Source organism: Macaca nemestrina, chromosome 3, assembly GCF_043159975.1.
Source record: "Macaca nemestrina isolate mMacNem1 chromosome 3, mMacNem.hap1, whole genome shotgun sequence".
NCBI lineage: Eukaryota > Metazoa > Chordata > Mammalia > Primates > Cercopithecidae > Macaca > Macaca nemestrina.
In genome coordinates, this window is record NC_092127.1 from 176923944 (window position 1) to 176944434 (window position 20491).

Consider the following 20491-nt stretch of genomic DNA (forward strand, 5'->3'; position numbering starts at 1 on the left):
AAAGCTTCCTTGGCTGCTACAGGTCATCTATCTACAAGGGACTGCCGGCATCTTTGTCAATGGTAGGAAAGTGTACTTCCTATCATTGTTTGGACAGCTGATATAGCCTATTTCTTTCCCTGTATGCACTTTCTCCTGTACTCAGCTTTTAGACCACTGAACTAAAAAAATTCTAGTCAGCAGAGGCCACATTTTTTTCCTGCTTTCTAATCCAGGTCTAGAAAGTTCCAAACGTGTAAGATCCCCACTAAAGAAACTATGTTCCATTTGTAAAGCTCTGTCAAATTCTAAAAGACCCAGAGCCCAACAGTCACTTATCCCAATCCCTTTGTTTAACCACAAATTCAAAGGGCCAGTATTAGGGGTCGCAGAATTTGCTTAGGGGTCTTAGAATCAACTTTCCATCTTCCCAGCCACCCCTCCTACACTCACTTCTAGATACTTAAAGACCAGTCCAGGGCCAGGATGCTATCAAAGTTAGCAAAAGAGGAAGACACAGAAAAAAAAAAAAAAAGAAAAAAGAAAAAACAGATTATTTAAATGGGCCGAGGGAGGAGGAGTTTACCAGTTTTAATTCAGGTTAACGAAGGATACTCTCGACAGACCCTCTACCCCAGGAAAGGAGGGGCACACTCCAAGTGCTCACGATCTCAAGGGTCCTTAGCAACGGGGTCCCAGGGCCCTAGCCACAGATCAGGAAGCAAACTGGCTTGGCCGACAGCGCGGACTGGACACCCGTACCCGCGGTTCACGGATCTGGGGACTCGTTCCTACCGCGCCTCTCTCCCGCCGCGACCGGCACACAAGCTGCCCCCACCGGGGGCCGGGGGAGCTTATGCCCGGCACTCGGTGGGCCAACAGCCGCGGCCACTGCCACCGAGCGCCGGCGTTCGGGGAAATAAGGCTCCGCGCGGCCCGCCCCCGAATCTGGTCGCGCCGCGCAAAGACGTCAGACGCACGCTGCGTCTTCTAAACCAATAGTAAGAGGTCGCGGAGGAGCCCCGAAAGAGGGTTGCCCAGGCAACCAGCCGCCAGGCGTTCAGCGAGCAGCTCATGAACTACAGACGCTGTCTCTGGCGACAAAGGGGCACTTGGTGGAGGATGTTTTTCGACTAAGAGGTCCAGAGAGCAGAGGGAAGATGACGGGTTCCCAGTCGCCTGCGCCCTAACCTCTCTCCAACCCATGCGCTTAACTCCTAAACGCTTTTCTCGCACACTTAATACGCATTGTTCCTCAACTATCTTACCCTAGATACCCGGAGAGCTGAAGACTGTGAACTCCTCCCCCGAGTCTTCAGGGGTGAAAGCCACAGCCATCTGCATGCCCAGCTGTGGGATTTTCTTGTAGTTTCCTGTCCTATCTGGCTAACTCATAAGCCTAGCTGTGGAAATTCGTTTCCTGTCGTATTGTATGAATCTCATATGTTATTGCATTCTTCACAGTATATCCGCATTTAAGTAGTAAAAAGCATGATTTTGTGCTCCACATCATAACAGAACTGATGCTGCAGGAAAATGCATGTTCCCTTGCATTGCGTTCCACCAGCAACAATTTGGGTTGTCATAGTTAAGTCCAAGCCCTTTGGACCTGTCCACTGCACTCCTCTGTAGCATCCTCTACTGTTGCCAACCCAAAGCCCTAACTTTTTGCGTAGGTAACACTAAAGTGGCATTATCTGAGCACTCGAGGCTGTGTAATCCTTTTGTGCTCGTGTAGCTCCATCCTTGCTTCCTGCCCAGCACCCCAGAAGCATCTTCATTAGACTGTGAGTTTCTTCAGGATAATGCCTTTATCTTTGCCCTTTTTGTTTCTCCGGCTTCAAGCATAATGCGGTGGGTATTCAAGAAATGCCCTCTGAATGAATAAAATGAATGAATAAATTCTGTCTATAATTTCTCTAATGTTCTGTGAACCTTGCATACAAATCTAAATTTTAAAATTTATTATAAAGTATTTACCTTTCTTTCTCACTAGATTGAAATTGTCCTTATAGCTTTTCTATCCCCAATGCCTAGCGCACTGCATGCTTAACTAACGTTTTTCTTTAAAAGGAAAAGAACAATTTTTTAAAAATCTTGTATCCTGTATCTTCGGCTACTTTTACTTTATAATCTCTCCTCTCCAGCTTCCTCAAGACCTATTATATTTTCCTTACCCTTAGCATCTTCAGTGTTGGACTCAGCAGAGCTCCTAGTTCGTGACCTTTTAACCCCTCCTCCCTGTACTGTAAGAATGATTTGTATTCAGTATTGCAGAGGAATGACATGCATATACGTTCTGGAGTTCGGCTATCTAAAACTCACCTCCACGCCTTATCAGCTATGAGTCCTTGGGGATGACAACCCCTACAAGCCTCCATTTCCTCTTCATCATTGGGTTCTTGTGAGGCTGAAATTTAAGAGCACAAATACCTGACACATAGGAAGTACTCAATATGCATTGACTAGTGCAATTATTCAGGTGAAAGCAAATTAAGACTAACATAGAGGACATCGTAAGTGGCAAAAGTCCCATGCTATGTGTTGGTGTATGAACCATGGACAATGATATGGATTTTTCATATCTTTATAATAACCACAATTAGTATAAGCTGCTCCTAATCACAATTAAAACAGCCTCTTCTAAACTTTGTCATCATTTTAGACAATGAACAGAAAACATGCTCCTTGGCATTGCAACTCTATCAGGATATTATGCAGTAAGTGGTGAGTGCTTTCTTGAATACACTAGTTTGACAAGCCTGTGAGGCATCTTGCGGGAGCTAACTAGCATACAGTTGGATCTGCTCGTCTAGAGGGCAGGAAAGAGACCTGGGCGCACAGCTATGGATTTTAGAGCCGTCAGCATATGTAGACACTGAGTTGGGCCATAGGGGTAAAATACCTTCTGAGGAAAGCTCACAGTGTGTGAGAAACAGAGACTGATTGTGGACTTTTGTCTTCTATTCAGGTTTTAAGGTTTAATTTTCTATTTAAGAGAGAATGGGATGAGGGAAAGAAGGTGACCTATTTGTCTAGCAGTATGATAAATGATTCTGAAAAGACAGAATATGCCATATATTTTCTGTTTGCTCTTGTATAGGTACACTCTTCCCTTTGTCCTGTTATTTGCTCTGGGATGCTGATCGGTATGAACTATATCAACAAGGCTCCAATGCCTTCTGGTTTCTGACTGGGTTTGGCTGCTGAAGAACACTAATAGGAGATTAGAGAATTAGAGGAAAGTGAAGTCAGAGTATTCATTCTCCTGCTCCTATCCTTAAGGGGTTCCCTAAAGCTGGTCATACCCATAAGTGAAGGTCACATCTTTCTGCTATGGTCTGATTGTTTCTCTTCCTTCAAAATTCATAGGTTGAAATCCTAACTCCCAAGGTGATGGTATTTGGAGGCGGGGCTTTGGGGTGGTGATGAAGTCATAGGGTTGGAGCACTCATGAATGGAATTAGTGCCCTAATAATAGAGGCCTGAGAGAGAACTGTCACTCCTTCCACTATGTGAGGACACAGTGAAACAATTTCATCTGTGAATCAGAAAGTAGGCCCTTACCAGACACTGAATCTGTCGGCACTTTGATGTGGACTTCCCAGCCTCCAGAACCATGAGAAATCAATTTCTGTTGTTTATAAGCCACCCAATGTATGGTATTTCACTATAGCAGCCCAAATGGACTCAGAAACTTTCTAAATGTCAAACTTCAGTTCTAGGCACAAAATCTCAGAGGCTACTATCTCTAGATTACTGTACTGTCTGTGTGATTCCCTGTACCTTTATAAGTAAAATTTCTTCAAATTGTCCTATTTTTAATTTGTTACTCCATATTACATAACATTATGAATTAGGTAATAAATCTAACCAAAATAAACCACTCAGGATGATTTTTTTTTCTCATTGTCCTGGTTCTCATTGTCTTGTGAAAAAATTATTCATTATTTATTTATTTACATTTAAGCCACCAAGCATTTTTAAGAAAATGTTGTCTTAGTTCTTGTAAAGAAAATCTCCTCGTTTTTATACTAATTACAGACAGAGCAATCATTCCCAATGATTATTCCCAAGTCCTAGCATTGAGAAATGAGATACAAGAAATTTGTATAATTTCCAGCACACTTTGTCAGGAAATGTTAGACATCATCATTATAAAGTCATTGAGTGTCCGCTTGCACATGGAACAAATTAAGCAGTGATCATGGCTCCTCAGGTGAAAGCAAATGAAATCAACATGAGTGAGCATATGAGGTAGCATTGTCCAATAGAAAAGTGATGCAAGTCACATAATACAATTTTAAATTGCCCAGTAGGCATATTTTTTTAAGGTGGAATCATGTGAAAGTAATTTTAGTGGTATATTTTTATTAAGCCAATATGTCCAAAATATTATCACTTCAACTTGCAATAAATATAAACACTATTAATGTGACATTTTACATTCTTGTTATTTGTGCTAGGTCTTCAAAAGCTGGTGTGTATTTTACACGTACAGCACATTTCAGTCCATACTAGCCACATTTCAAATATTCAATAACCACAGATGGCTAGTGGCTACCGTATTGGAGAGCACAGAAAGCTATGGCCACTGAGAGTTGAGCAAACATAGAATGAAGTCAATAAATGTGTCAAATAGCTAGAGAGTTCATACTGTTTGTAAAACACACCATTAGATGTTTGAGGATCAATCCAAATGTAAAGGATATGAATTGGGTATGAACCTCAGACTACAGAGCCAGTGCAATTAACACCTTCCTTTATGATTCACAGTACTATTCAATTTCTTTTACAAATGTCTTTTCTTTCCATGAAAGAAGCTTACCCTTCCTCTCCTTGGAATTGTGTTGACAGGATGAGGCTTGGAAGAGTGTGGCATCTGGTCCTCTGTTGTCATCTGCTGGGATATACATACTTTGGTCTTTCTGGTCCTCAGTCATTTATCCTTCATTCATGTAGATTGCTCATGTCTGTTTTTCCTTCCAGGTTCTCATTGAGAGCTAATTCCAGTCTCCTTTTAACTATCCAGGAGGTAGTCTATTCTTCCAATCTGAAGCCAAATAAATTCAGCTGTTAGCTTCTACCTTGTAGAAACCATGGGAACCTGTGAGGTTGCTGTAGAGTCTTTTGTCTAGACACACTATAAGGCCATTTCTTCTCATCCTATACCCTAAGTTCATGGGTATCTAGGCCCTTATTAGTTCTGGGGCATTGCCCTGGCAGGAGGATGGAGGATGGGAAGGAAGGGCATATTGTCTCTTTGCTCTCAGATCTAGAGCTTGACTCTGACTGATGACATATTCTTCTAGCTCTTCCAAATAATGACTGGCCTTGACCTTAACTTTTTTTTTTTCTTTATTATTACTATTATTATACTTTAAGTTCTAGGGTACATGTGCACAACGTGCAGGTTTGTTACATATGTATACATGTGCCATGTTGGTGTGCTGCACCCATTAACTCGTCATTTACATTAGGTATATCTCCTAATGCTATCCCTCCCCACTCCCCCCTCCCCACAGTAGGCCCCAGTGTGTGATGTTCCCCTTCCTGTGTCCAAGTGATCTCGTTCAATTCCCACCTATGAGTGAGAACATGCAGTGTTTGGTTTTCTGTTCTTGCGATAGTTTGCTGAGAATGATAGTTTCCAGCTGCATCCATGTCCCTAAAAAGGACATGAACTCATCCTTTTTTATGGCTGCATAGTATTCCATGGTGTATATGTGCCACATTTTCTTAATCCAGTCTGTCACTGATGGACATTTGGGTTGATTCCAAGTCTTTGCTATTGTGACTAGTGCCGCAATAAACATACCTGTGCATGTGTCTTTATAGCAGCATGATTTAACTTTTGAAATCCAAAGTCAAGAATTCAACTCTTAGCATCAGAACTTTATGATAACAACTCCTCCCTGAGGCAGTAAGCATAAAATAGTCCAGCCACAGTCTGCATGGAAAAAATGTCATGGGATAGCAGGAAATGTTACTTTTACAGAAATATTTTATGACATTAGTTTATAATCTGTTTTAGAATATTTTATAGAATTGTTGCCAACTTTATTAAGGTATAATTGATAAATAAAAATTGTAGATATTTAAGGTGTATGGCCGGGTGCGGTGGCTCACGCCTGTAATCCCAGCACTTTGGGATGCCGAAGTGGGTGGATCATGAGGTCAGGAGATCGAGACCATCCTGGCCAACATGGTGAAACCCTGTCTCGACTAAAAATACAAAAATTAGCTGGGTGTGGTGGTGCGTGCCTGTAATCCCAGCTACTCGGGAGGGTGAGGCATGAGAATCACTTGAACTCAGGAGGCAGAGGTTGCAGTGAGCTGACATTGCACTGCTGCACTCCAGCACGGGCGACAGAGAGAGACTCCGTCTCAAAAAAAGAAAAAAAAATTAAGGTGTACAACATGATGTTTTGGTATACATACATTATAAAGTGATGACCGCAATCCAGTGAATTAATATATCCACATATATATTCACTACATGGATATATTAATGGTAACTATATGAGGTTACCATTTTGTGGATCTATATTAATCATATAACATATATTATTATATGTAGTATATAAATAATTATTAATATAGAGCCACAAAACGGTAACCTCACATAGTTACCGTTTATTGGTAACCTCACATACTTACCATTTTGTGTGTATGATGAGAACATTTAAGATCTACTCTTTTATCAAATTTCAAATGTACAATGCAGCATTGGCAACTAGAGTACTATGCTGTACAATCTATCTCCAGGACTTATCCATCCTGCCTAAATGAAACTTTGTAACCTTTGACCCAGGTCTCTTTATTTTCCTCATCCCCCAACTATAGATTTTTTAAAAATTCTGAGGTGTTAGTCAGAAAAAGATACTGTTTAATGAGTGTTTTATTCCACTTAGCTCAGTATAACCAATTAAATTGATGGTTAGAGGTAGATAAGAAAGACGTGGCATTTCCCCTATGTCCATTAAAAAGCAAAACATCAGCCACTGTTCAATCAGTTCCTTAAATGTTAAGTAATTAATTTCTGTTCTGCTGCTCTCAGGTTAATGAGTCTTCTTTCACTAAGTCATTTGCCAAAGGACCAAATAAATAAATAAATAAATAAAAGCCTTGATTTGACAAGTGTCCACGGTAATGTCAAGTTATAGTGAAAAACCTGTTCATGTTTCCTTCCCTGTAAATTGATAGTTAAGAGTACCTGGTACAGTCCTTTGCTGAGGAAAATGGTTGGGTTGTTCTGAAGATTCTCTTTCTAGAAGGCTTAATTTCTGATCTGTAGCTTGCAGGGAGACCTCTGCATCACTGCTACTCGCAGTTCTCTTCTCAGCTCAGCATTGGTATCGCCACCTGGCAGCTTGTAAGAAAGGCAGAATCTCAGGTCCCACCCCAGGTCCACTGAATCCAAATTTGCATTCTACCGAGATTCACCAGAGAAGGAAATGTGCTTTACAGTTTAAGAAGTGCTGATTTAAACATGTGTGAGGGAGAATTTGTGATGATAGTGAATGATTACTGTTAAATTATTATAGAAACCATAGTATCAGAATGAAGGGGAATGTCATTAAGGTATAACATAATAATTTGAGAGAGATTAAGTCAAAGATTGCACTGAGAGTAAGAACATATTGTGAGCATGAATTCTGTTTATGGATTGAATTGTGCCACCCCCAGATTGATCTGAAGTCCTAACCCCATGTACTTCAGAATGTGTTGTTAAGTTGGAAATAGGGTCATAACTGATGTAATTAGTTAAGCTAAGATGAGGTAATATTGGAGTAGGGTGGGATCCCTATTCAATATAACTTGTGTCTTTATAAAAAAGGAAAATGTGGATGCATTTAGGCACACGGGGAGGAGGCTGTGTGCAGCTAACACCATGTGAGACCGGGTGATACAGCAGAAGCCAAGGAACACCAAATATTGCCAACAAGCCACCAGACACTAACAGAGTGACATGGAACAGATTTCTCATCCTCAAAAAGAACCAAGCCTGCCAACACCTTCATATCAGACTTCTGGTCTCCAGAATCGTAAGACAATACATTTTTATTGTTTAAGCCCACCCAGTTTGTGGTACTTTATTAGAGAAGTCCTAGCAAACTAATACAAGTCTGGAAAATTTTTCAGGGACTTTTAATCCATTCCATAATGTAGGTTATGATTGTATTCTGTTGAAAAGTTACATTAAACCTAGAAATAATTTCTTTCAAGTAAAACATCAATTAGTTGACAAGCATGTCAGACTTTGAACATATGATCTTGTTTTTCTATTTGTTTGTTTGTTTTTTGAAACAGAGTCTCACTCTGTCACCCAGGCTGGCATGCAGTGGCACAATCTCAGCTCACTGCAAGCTCCATCTCCTGGGTTCACGCCATTCTCCTGCCTCAGCCTCCCCAGTAGCTGGGACTATAGGCGCCCGCCACCACACCTGGCTAATTTTTTGTATTTTTAGTAGAAATGGGTTTTCACTGTGTTAGCAAGGATGGTCTCGATCTCCTGACCTCGTGATCCACCAGCCTCGGCCTCCCAAAGTGCTGGGATTAGAGGCGTGAGCCTTAAGCAGACTTCTATGCAATCTGAGAGTCAATTGCTGAAACAATTGCTGAAACATGTTTATATTGAGAACATTCTGAAATTATATGTATATAATTAATCCTATGGGGGGTGCTGAGATTCCCTTTTTGTTTCATTAATTCTTCCCATATTGTGGGAGTCATAAAAAGAACAACTCTCACTATAGTATTGAGTAATTGGACATCTGGAGCCGCTGCTTTTTTTTTTTTTTTTTTCCTAGCATTCTTCCTACTCACATGAGGAGCAAATCTTTGCCATTACCCAGAAATGTTGAGAAAACACCTCAAATAGTTTATACATAAAAGACACACTAAAAGTTTCATTATTCTAAACCGGGGGTGTGGATTTGTCAAAGGAAATCTTTAAAATATTGTTAAAAAAGCAAAATTTATAAGAATATAAATATAAGAAATCATTGCAGGTTTGATTCAGAGTAATATATGTAAATTCAACATAACAATAAGGATTATTAAAAACTCTAAACTTTGCAAAAGTGAGCCCTTTGTTGAAACAGATTTTAGATAATGAAAAAACTGTTCAGCTTGAAATATAACAGGCTTTTGAGTGAGAATATTATATAGGAACTTTATTATCCAGGAAAAACAAAGAATAATTTTTGCTATTTCTTCTTCAAAGCAGACTCTATATTCAAAGTGCACAGTTAAGTACCCAGTAAATGAGTGTTGGATTAGCTAATTCATAGTTTCACTGGGAAAGACAATAAAAGCATTGCTGTCTTAACTATGGGATCATTTCTTGAAGCTGGTTGAGCAGAAGGCAGTTTTGGCCTTTCTGTGGAGCAAATTGAAATAATGTCCTGGGACCATGTTGTGTTCATTTTCTATGACTGCTGTAACAAATTAGCATATTTAATGACTTAATACAATGCAAATGTATTATTTTACAGTTCTGGAGTCCAACTTGGGTCCATAGGGCTAAAACCAAGGTGTTGGTAGCACTGCATTTCTATCTAGGAGCTCAAAGAGGCTGGTTCAAGTTGCTGGCAGAATTCAGTTTCACCTGCTTGTGACTCTGTGATTCCCCCTTCTTGTTAGCTATAAGCTAAAGGCCTTTCTCAAATTCCAGAGGACACTATATTCCTCATTCACTTCTAAAGACTCATGTCATTAGATTAGGCCCATCTGGATAATCCAGGATGGTCTTTCCATTTCAAAGACTTCAGAATTAATTGCATTTGCAAACTCCTTTTTGCCATACAAAGTAATATATAGCTGTGGACTAGGGTGCTGACACCTTTGAGGGACTGTTTTTCTGCCTACTATATGTGGACAACACAAAGACATTGGACTAATGATGGCTTTCTCTCTTCCCGTGTTAAGTGGAGAAGTAGAAGTAATGATTTCACTAAAGCAAATAGTTTGATGGTTAAAATCAGAGCAAATCTTCAGTGGAGTTTGTGCCTAGGAAGGGGCATTAAGGGGCTTCTGAGAATCTGGATGTTGGTTACATGAATGTGTCTACATTGTAAAACTACAACAGATGAACATATATGATTTGGGGACTTTTCTGTATGTATACATGTTTTGTTAAAGAGTTTATGTTTAGGGAGCTGGACGCAGCGGCTTATGCCTGTGATCCCAGCACTTTGGGAGGCTGAGGCAGGCAGATCACAAGGTCAGGAGATCGAGACCATCCTGGCCAACATGGTGAAACCTTTTCTCTACTAAAAAAAAATACAAAAATAAGCTGGGCATGGTGGTGTGTGCCTGTAATCCCAGCTACTCAGGAGGCTGAGGCAGGAGCATCACTTGAATCAGGGAGTCAGAGGTTGCAGTGAGCCAAGATTGCACCATTTCACTCCAGCCTGGTGACAGAGCAGGACTCAGTCTCAAAACAAAACAAACAAACAAAAAAAAAAAGTTTATTTTTAAAAACCAAAGGAATCACTCAAAATATTATCTTCCTTGATATGTGGTTTATGCACAGGGTTGGTGTTATTAAAAAATATAGTATATGGAACTTTAAACAGTTCTTAATTTAAAAATTAACAGTAATCAAATTTTTCTAAAATTTAATTCTATTTCAGATTTTGATATTTGAGTAGTTAGTGATCAAATAACATGATAGATAAACTTAAGTAGTTTTTTTTTTAGAATAAGAAATTTTATAAAGATGACTTGCATTTGTTTTTAAATAATATAACTCTTTCTAGTCAAGAAACCAATACAAACCATCTGGGCATACCAAGGTAAATTAAAAGATGTTCTTGTCCGTAGGGAGCTAATGAGAAATTAATCTGTTACAAATACTTATATAATTCAATGAGACTAGCGCTTCAATAGACGCGTATATAAAATAACTGGTAACCTACTCGTCTTAGTTTATTTTCTGCTGCTATAAGAGAATACCCATAGACTGGGTAATTCATAATGAAAAGTATATTTGGACCACTGTTCTGGAGGCCTGGAAGTCCAAGATCGAAGGGCTGCATTGGATGAGGTCCTTCTTGCTCCATCATAATGTGATGGAAGGACAAGTGAGCATGACAGACACAGAGAGAAAATTAGACCACGCTCATCCTTTCGTCAGGAACCCGCTCCTGCAACTGTCACATGAATCCATTCATAAGGGCAGAGCCCTTAGGGCCTCATAACCTCTAAAAGGCCCCACTTCTTAATACCATCATGATGACAGTTACATTTCAACAGGAGTTTTTCGGAGCCTTCAAACAAGAGCACCAGTTAAAGGAGCAACTAATTCTATTTTAAGAGTCGTGAGAATAACAGTCATGGAAAGCTACAAAGATGTTTCTTTTGAACTAGGCCATAAAGAGTAAGTCAGAGTTTTCAGGTAAAGAGTTTGGTTGGAGAACTAAAAATAACCATCTAATTTTGACCTGCTGAAACACCCCCGGAACTACAGTAAATAGATTTTTTTTAAAAAAATACATAACCCCACAAGGATAGGGAGAGCAGAGGAAGAGACAACAGCAACAACGCAATTTAGTTATCAGAACCTTGACAACTGGCTTAGGAGATCTCAGAAAGCCAATCCTCAAACCTCATTATCAGAACCTTGACAACTGCCTTAGCAGATCTCAGAAAGCCAACCATCAAACTTCAGTGAAGAAAGTTAAGAAAAAGCTCATTTTACAGCCCTGAAACTTGAAGGGCTAGTAACCTGAAGGTCTTAGTGGCAAACAGGTGCAGCTCACATGAGGAGGACTAAGGTGAAAACACTTAGAAAAGTTAGAAACATAGATCCTTCTACTCCCCTTTTGAACCACTTCTGACTGACTTCTCTCATGCTCGGGAAGGAATCTATGAGTGTATTCTCCATGGAGGGTAAAATAGAGGATCTGTGACATGAGGCACAACTGATGGTGTGGCTACTCTACTGCAAATGGAGGAATTGGAGACCATGTGACTCCCAAAACTGAGTGCAGCCATTGTTAACTCTCTCATCCAACTTGTGTCCAGATAATGGCAGCCAGTCCAATATTCTCCAGAGAGGAGAATAAACAGTTCTTCACTCTACTCTGTAAACTGATCATCTCAAGGAGGAAGACATTTTTAAAACATCCAATGAATGGCGTGACAGTGAAACTTCTAGTTGACAAGCCTTTTCCATATTTTTAGAGCTTCCAAATATTTTTCTCACTTTCCTTGATTATGAACAGACCCAAAGACTCTACTCAGTTTGTTTTTTCTTGAGAGCTTTCACCTAATTGTGAACAAGATTTTATTATCTTTACTTTCCTAGGCTTATGCTACATTGAAAAATGTATACTAGGGTAAACTTAGAAAGAAACAGTAAGGAAGAGTAAACCATAAGGCAAGGAAATTATAATAGAACAGACATAATAGCAAGAGAAATGTAATTGTAATAGAATTGTAATACTCTATGCTACAGGAGCAAATTACCCCATATTAGTTTGCTAGGGTTGCCATAAAAAAATACAACATACTATGTGGCTAAAACAACAAAATGCTATTTCCTCAGAGTTCAGGAGGCTAGAATTCTGAAATCAAGATGTTGGTTGGTTTCTTTTGAGGGCTGTGGAGAAAGGATCTGCTCCAGGCTGTCTCCTTGACTTGTAGATGATTGACTTCATGTTCACATGATATTCTCACTATGTGTGTGCCTGTGTCCAAATTTCCCCTTTTTATAAGGACAGCAGTCATATTGGATTAGAGGTCCATCCTACTCCAGTGTTATCTCATCCTTATTACCTCTGCAATGAGCCTGTTTCCAAATAAGGTCAGATTTTGACATACTGGAGGTTAGGTTTTAAACATGAATTTTGGGGTGGGCACAATATGACGCATAACAATCCCCAAATCTCAGTGGCTTAAGAAAATAAAACTTTTTCACTTACATATTGTATCATGCAAGTCAAGGAGCCACCTTTCATTCTGTAGCTCGATGTGTGGGAAAAAGTGGCCTCACCAAGGATAGGACAGCAGGTCAACAGCAGAATGAAGGGGACACGCCAGCTCTACTGTCTCGGCCCAGGAGAGACACAAAATCACTTCCACCTCCCAGACATTGACCAGAGCTAGTCACAAGCCCCAGTCTAACTGCAAGAGGTGTCAGAAGTGGATATTCGGTGAGCTGATGGGGCCAGAATTGGGCACACAATTAATTCCCAGGCAACCCAGTCAGATTTTTATTTGAATAATTTGAACCAAGAGACATAGATCGTCTCTCGTAAGAACATAATGAGTGTCAGTTTGTGTGAGCTCCTGTCAATAGGGCTTTGTGCCAAGTGCATGCTGTTAAGGTAGAGAAAGTGATCCTACAGAATAAGGAAGAGCATGGAGTAGAATAAAAGAGTAGAGGAAAAACAAGAAAAATGGATGATTATGGAGCTTATGTGAGGCTAATTCTCTGATAATCATCTGAGTCTTTGAAATAAACATTTTTAATTCGAGCAATATGCAAATATAGCCAGTTGCCTATATATGTTCTCCTTTTCTTCCTTACTAACAGAAACCCAATTTGTTCAGGGCAGTGACTTCACTATAAAACACAATAAAATATATACATACATATTAAAAGTAAAAATAAAAAACATACTTCCCATTGTCGTTAGTGTGACACAGGTCTGGCCACATGATCACAAAGGATTATATGCTGCAGAGTTATGAAAAAGTGCTTTTTTTTAATGCAAGTGCTATACTTTCTTGTGGCTTCATTCTTTATCCTTTTTGGAATGCAAGAGTAAATGTGGACAAAAAATACAAAACCCATATGCTAATGACGATGAAACAAGAAGGCAAGAGGAACCTGGGGCACTTGGACTTCATGTCACTGTCAAACCACTTCTAAACTGCATGTCTCTTCCTGACTTCTTGTTATGTGATAGAAATAAGTTAACTACCTTTCAGTTGTTTATTTTCCAGTAAGTTCAACCTAACTCAATCCGTAGGTTCAATTCTAGAGAAGAGAATCTTCCATAAAGGCAAGCTTGAAATGTATACTTTTTCTTTTTTTAATTATGGTAAGAAAATACAAACACATAACACAAAATTTACCAAATGAGATCCATTTTGAAGTATACAGCCCAGTAGTGTTAAATATTTTCACATTGTTGTGCAACGAAACTTTTTCATGTGTTGTTATTTGAAGATGGGATCTTAGGAGATAATTATGTTGAGATTAGGTTATGAGGGTGAGGCTCCCATGATGGGATTAGTGCTTTTATACAAAAAGATACTAGAGTTTGTGTGTGTGAGCTCTCTTGTTCTCTCTCTCTCTCTGCTAAGTGAGGACACAACAGGAAGGCAGCCTTCTGTAAGCCAGGAAGAGACACCCTTACCAAGATTTGGTCATGCTAGCACCCTGATCTTAGACTTCCAGTCTCCATGTGAGAATATGAATTTCTGGTGTGTAGGCCACCCAGTCAATGCTATTTTGGTATGGCAGCCTGAGCTGACTAAGACAGCAATAAAGGAAATAACTTTTATGTCCATCAGTGGGCGAATAATTGGATAATTATTGAGCATTACACATCTATTAAAAAGAATAAATAAGAGATGAATGTATTGGTTTCATTGGTGTCCATGATCTATTTTAAGAGAGAACAAAAGGAAATTGTAGAGTGATGCGTATGGATTGGACTTCTATTTGTAAATGAAATTAAAACGAAACTAAAATGGATACATATTTTTATATATAAACATACAAGTATAGACATATCTATTTACTGACCTATCCATGTGTCTGCCTCTATCCATCCCCATTTGTCTATATATGAATCTATCTAACCTATCTACTGCTACCTGTGAGTCTAGAGAAATGCTTAAAATAGTACTTTCTTCTGAAGAGTGTAATTAATAGACAGCAGGGGAAAGATTAATTTTATTCCTTATATATCTCTGCATTGTTTCCATTCTTAACACAAACATGAAGTTTTGTAATTCAGATAGAAGAATTTTAATTAGTTTTTTATGGTGGGGTTTTAAAGCACCTTACTGTGTAGCTTAAGAATTAAAATACTCAAGAGAAGGTTGATCAGAGATATTTTCCATTTGAGTATTTCTTATCTCATCCTATCCTATATGATATAAAGGAATTCTCTCATAACCGAGTATGCCGTTGTAAGTCCTAATTACAGAAAGCCTGTAATGTAACTATTTGGAAATTTATAAAGTTAATTGTTTGGTTTCTCAAAGCCAGTTATTAGAAAGGGAAAAATAAAGAAAACATATCATCCAAATAAATTACTTGATATGTTCTAAAACAATGTGTATTAAAAATAATATTTACCTTCCATACTTCATCTTTTAGAGTTGAAAGATATACTCAGGGGCCAAATAGCAGAGATCCCTTATTTTAAAGTTCAGACAAATGAAGCCCAGAAAGTATCCACAATTTGCCCACAATCTGTAATTAATTGATAAGAAAAATTAAGACAGCAGCTGAAAAACTAATGATTAGAAAACTAATATGGAAAACTCTAAGGAAAACGTGTTTCATCTACTTGTTACATACAGTAAACCACCCTAGAACGTAGTGGCTTAAAACAATGGCGATTTATTACTTTTCATGATCCATGGGTCAGGAATTAGGGCTAAGCTTGCTATGTGGTTTCTTTCCACACAGTGTTGGCTAGGGATTTTCGCTTGGCTGCATCTAGCTCAAAGCTAGTTGTCTTGTTGCCCTTCCATGCTTCACATGATGAGCTTGGGTTTCCTCACAGCATGGTGATCTAAGGGTAGTCCAGCCTCCTTCCAAGAAGGAACGTTCCAAGAGGATAAGCACCATTGTCTTAAAGCTCTTCACAAGCTTTTCTTTTGCCATGTTTACTAATGCCATACTGGTCAGAGAAAGTCATGGGGCAAGATAGATGACTGTCAAACCACAGTTTATAAAAAAGAAGGCATAAATGGATATAATCTTATGTTAGCCTTCAAACAACAAGGAATCATAATTTAAAGGATCAAACATGAATACACTGGATTTTTTTAGTATAGGAGTTGGCAAACATTGGCACTAGATCCAGGAGACCAAAATGTCACTGTGATCTATCAGTTGGCATAGGGGCTTTGAAGGTCAGGTGATCAATGGAGTTGTAGCTCAGGTCTATCCCACAGTGGCTCCAGTGAGTCCCTGAAGCCATGCTGTGATTATTTCCCCATTTCTGGGATGCATAATTTAAACAGACATTCTCAGAAACTGGCAGAATTCTCACATTCATTCCCTGGCCTGTGAAGTGAGAGCAACAAAAGTAGTAGAAAAGGCCAGGGGAAAACCACTAAAACAACCTTTACCTAGGAAAATAATAGACCAAAAACAGCATCACATGCCTAGAACAATATCAGTGATGAATGCCACCAACAAGCACTTAAATTATATGGAAGTGGTAACTGCCATCACATTTCCACTCAACTCACCTATTTGACCAGTATAGAAAATTGATAAAACTGGGAGAAGCACAGTGGATTTTCATAAAGCTAAACCAGGTGGTGACTTCAGTCACAGCTACCATACCAGGTGAGGTTTCATTGCTTGGGGAAATTAACACATTCCCTGGTACCTGGTATGCAACTATTGATCTGGCCAGTGATTTTATGTCCAATATCCATTAGTAAAGACTAGGTGAAGCAGTTTGCTTTCATCTGACAAAGCCAGCAATACACTTTTACTGTCCCACTTCAGGGGTATATCAGCTCTCCTGCCATACATCATAATTTAATTGATGGGAACTTAGCCTTTTCCTTCCATAACAAATTACACTGGCTGTTTGCACTGATGATATTTGGATGATTGGACCTAATGAGCAAGAAGTAACAACTACTCTATATCTACTGGGAAGACATTTACATATCAGAATGTGGAAAATAAATCTGACCAAAATTGAAGTACCTCCACCACAGTACAATTTCTAGGGATCCAGTGGTGTGGGGCATGTTGAGATAGGTGAAGACACGTTGCATCTGACCTCTCTTATGACCAAAACAAGAGATACAACACCCAGTGGGCCTCTTTGGATGTTGGAGAAAACATGTTTGACACTTGGGTGCATTATTGTAGCCCATTTACCAAGAGACCCTAAAAGCTACTCGTTTTGAAAAGAGAAGGCTCTGCAACAGTTCCAGAGTGCTGTCCAAGCTGCTGTGCCACTTGCAACAGTTCCAGACTGCTGTCCAAGCTGCCGTACCACTTGCAACAGTTCCAGACTGCTATCCAAGCTGCTGTACCACTTGGGTCAAATGATCAAGTACCTCTAATGGTGTTTGAAGTGTCAGTGGTAAAGACAGGTGCTGTTTAGAACCTCTGACATAAAGCAATCATTTTATTCAGGTGAATGATAAGCACATTTTGAAACTTTTCACAAATTCTCCCATATCTTTCATTTTTCACTCTGTACATTTCACCTGGTATGACGTTTAATTTTCTTTGTCAACTTGGCTGGGCCATGGTGCATAGATACTTGGTTAATCATTATTCTGGATGTTTTTGTGAGGCTGTTTTGGTGTGGGACTTACATTGACATCAGTAGACTTTGAGTAAAGCAGATTGCCCTCCATAAGGTGGGTAGTCTTCACCCAGTCAGTTGAAGGCCTGGATAGAACAAAAGAATGACCTTCCCTGAGGCAACAGGGAAATCTACAGCTGACAGCCTTCAGATTTGAACCGCAGCATTGGCTCTGGGGTTCTGCTCTGCAAATTTTGGACATGGCACCCTCCATAAACACATGAGCCAATTCCTTAAATATCTCTCTACACACACACACACACACACACACACACACACACACACACACACACATTATTGGTTCTGTTTCTCTAGAGAATAGTACACTTGATTTCTCTGTGTTTGGAGTAAATTCTAGTTGTCCAGTAGGGCAGCCTTGAATAGCAATATCAAAACTCTGTAAAAAGGTTAATCTGTGTTCCCAAATTCTTAACTTTCAATGCTAGAATCTCTAAAATACTTGTTTGCTTCTAAGAGGCATTGGCTGACTTTGGTCTTTGGTCCCCACATTGGTTTAAAGAAAGAGATTAGTGCTGGGAATAAGATAGCTCCGAAGAGTTGAACAAAGGTAAATTAACAAATTGGCTCCATCAGTGATATCTATCATTTTCAGATTAGGGTCTAAGCTAGGGTAAAACCTTCCTGATTAGCTGTCTTCCTTGGGAAGATAACCCAATACTTGTCAGTTCTTGCTTTCATTTTTTGTTCCACATGACTATCTTGCCTGTCTTATTGTTGAGATATGAGTAGTAGAGTTAAAATTAACTTAATTTAATGTGTTTGTTATCTGTTCAGATTTTTATTCAAAAATTTAAAAGTTTAATTAAGACTTTTAAAATGTGCAAATATGTACCAATATTTATTTCTCTACCATGTTACAAGAAAAGGATCCAAAAACTTTGGTCGAAGTTTAGGTTTTAGCCACTAGATGGCAGTGGATAACTATCTCTTTTACTTTGCTTTCCCGCATTCAACTCCAGCTAATGTTTCCTATTGTCCGCTGGCAAATTGAAGAGAGGAAATATATAAAGGCTATTTACTGGAGATGTTGAACAAGATAGAGATTTTATTAATGGAGTGTTGAACACATTTTGTTATTCAACTGCTAGCAAAATTCTTTTCTTTATTGTTATATATTTGTACGATTAAAAGGAGAAAATAGAATCGCATTGAAACGTACAAAGACATGGTCAGGCTAAATGCAATCAGCATTGACTGGAAATGCTTATCTTGACCAAATGCTAAGCAGAGGAGAATTACTGTAGCCTAATACATCTGCTGGGCTGCTTTGAAACATTGTTTTTGACCACATGTAAGAGACAGTTTGCATTTTCATGACACCTACACCCAAGAGCACCACTAGTAGGGCTTCTGGATGTCAAGAGAGATCCTTTGTCCTGGAGTCTTTTACCTCAAACTAAAGAAAAAGGAATCCCTCAAAGAAAATGTGCTTGGAGACTCAGGATTTAAACTTTATCACTGGTTGTCTCTTTGTATTATATTTAACATTAGATTTTCCCAACCTATGTAGAACATTCAGTGTGTGGTCCATGATGGTCTTTTGGGGATGGACTGACTGCCAAGTAGAGCTATGGTTAGGAATCCTGTGATCCATGGGTAATATTATGCTACTATTTAAAAGTATATATTTACAGAGGCAAAAGTCTGAGCTTAAAATTCTTAGGATCTTTAGTACGTGGAAAAGATTTTGAGAATAACAATAATGAAGCAATTCAAAGAACAGTGTAGGCATTTCTCCCTAAAAACCTAGAGGAGGAAGCATGAAAAACCACCAATGTTGCCCAAAGTATTCATAGGCCTTAAAAACATTTTTAAGCAACAAGGGAATAAAATATTAATATTTAACAGAGTGCCACTTCAAAAGGAAAGGGGCAAAATGCTTGGTTAACAGCACATGACTTGTAGCAGTATCAGTGTTCTTGGAGACAGGCTAAGGAAGGCCACCATTAACAACCAAAGTTAGTGGCACAGCCCTAGTCACAGCAAGCTCCACCCCCTTCCCCTTCTACAGGAGTAGAAGGCAGGAATCCATGCTCAGGCTATCTAAGAAGCCAAACCTTCGAAGTGTATTGGGAGACTAAAATGCCCCAGCCTATCCCCTTATCTTATTCTTATTTATGAACAAGCATCCCTTAGTCTTCTTTATTTTCAGTGTGTTGCACTCATGTCCCTCCATGACATAACAAGGAGGAAAATAAATGCATACGTATTGGATGCTATTTTCCGGATGCCAAGTCTCTCTCCAGGTAGTAATTAGGAAAGAGTTTTATAGAACATTTAGCAATAGCACCCGGGGAGTCTGAAAGAGTTAATTTCTCTCTATACAATTTCTACCAAAGGATTGCTTCTGGGAGGAACTCTAATACTGTTCATAAAAGAGATAAAGCTGGGGACTAAAGTGGGGTAGGAGGAGATGTGCATCGCTAATATCTTTAAAAACAGAGATGAATAGGATTCAAAAGACCTCAATAAATTTAAAAAAAAAAAAAGACCTTTTTAAAATAGTAATATGTGCCAGCTGGCACACACAGGAATCGATATTCTGAGTACTTTAGGGACAAGGTTTAATTCTTTTGGGTCTCATGTAGCATCTGATGCAGAGCTCTGCACTTAGCGGGCACCTAGTTAATATTTATTAAAATCGGATTGAATGTGGAACAAGTATGCACACACACACACACACACAAGTAATTAGAATTACCCAAGCTGAAAAAGTCACTAATGCTACAAGCATTATAAGCATTATATCAAAGGTTCACAGAAGGAGTTCAGAGTGTGGGGGATGATTCTCCTGAAGCATTTTCATGCACAGAGCAAAATGACCCAGACATTCTCCGAATCAGGGTGGGGTAGGCTTGAAGGGCCTGCTGTATAAGAGCAGCCTCCCTGCGCTGGTTATGAAGCTCTGTTTCTCAGCCTCAACCCTCCCTTTCACACTCTACTTTGTAATGCTG

At 39.2% G+C, this 20491-nt stretch overlaps 1 protein-coding gene across 11 annotated transcripts in view; it reads right to left on the reverse strand.

Annotated features, from left to right (window-relative positions):
- The window catches only part of LOC105487856 (parkin coregulated like), a 45432-nt gene extending 42082 nt beyond the window's left edge, over nucleotides 1–3350 (reverse strand). For 4 of the 11 annotated variants that reach the window (XR_011620455.1, XR_011620456.1, XM_071092633.1 and 1 more), the window contains exon 1: nucleotides 566–904. The gene's annotated coding sequence lies outside the window, so the exon portion shown is untranslated. Of the gene's footprint in view, nucleotides 1–565; nucleotides 913–2304; nucleotides 2390–3287 lie in introns of those variants that run through there. The other 7 variants (XM_071092636.1, XM_071092632.1, XM_071092634.1 and 4 more) reach the window with 5 other exon arrangements.
- Between the last annotated feature and the right edge of the window lie 17141 nt (nucleotides 3351–20491).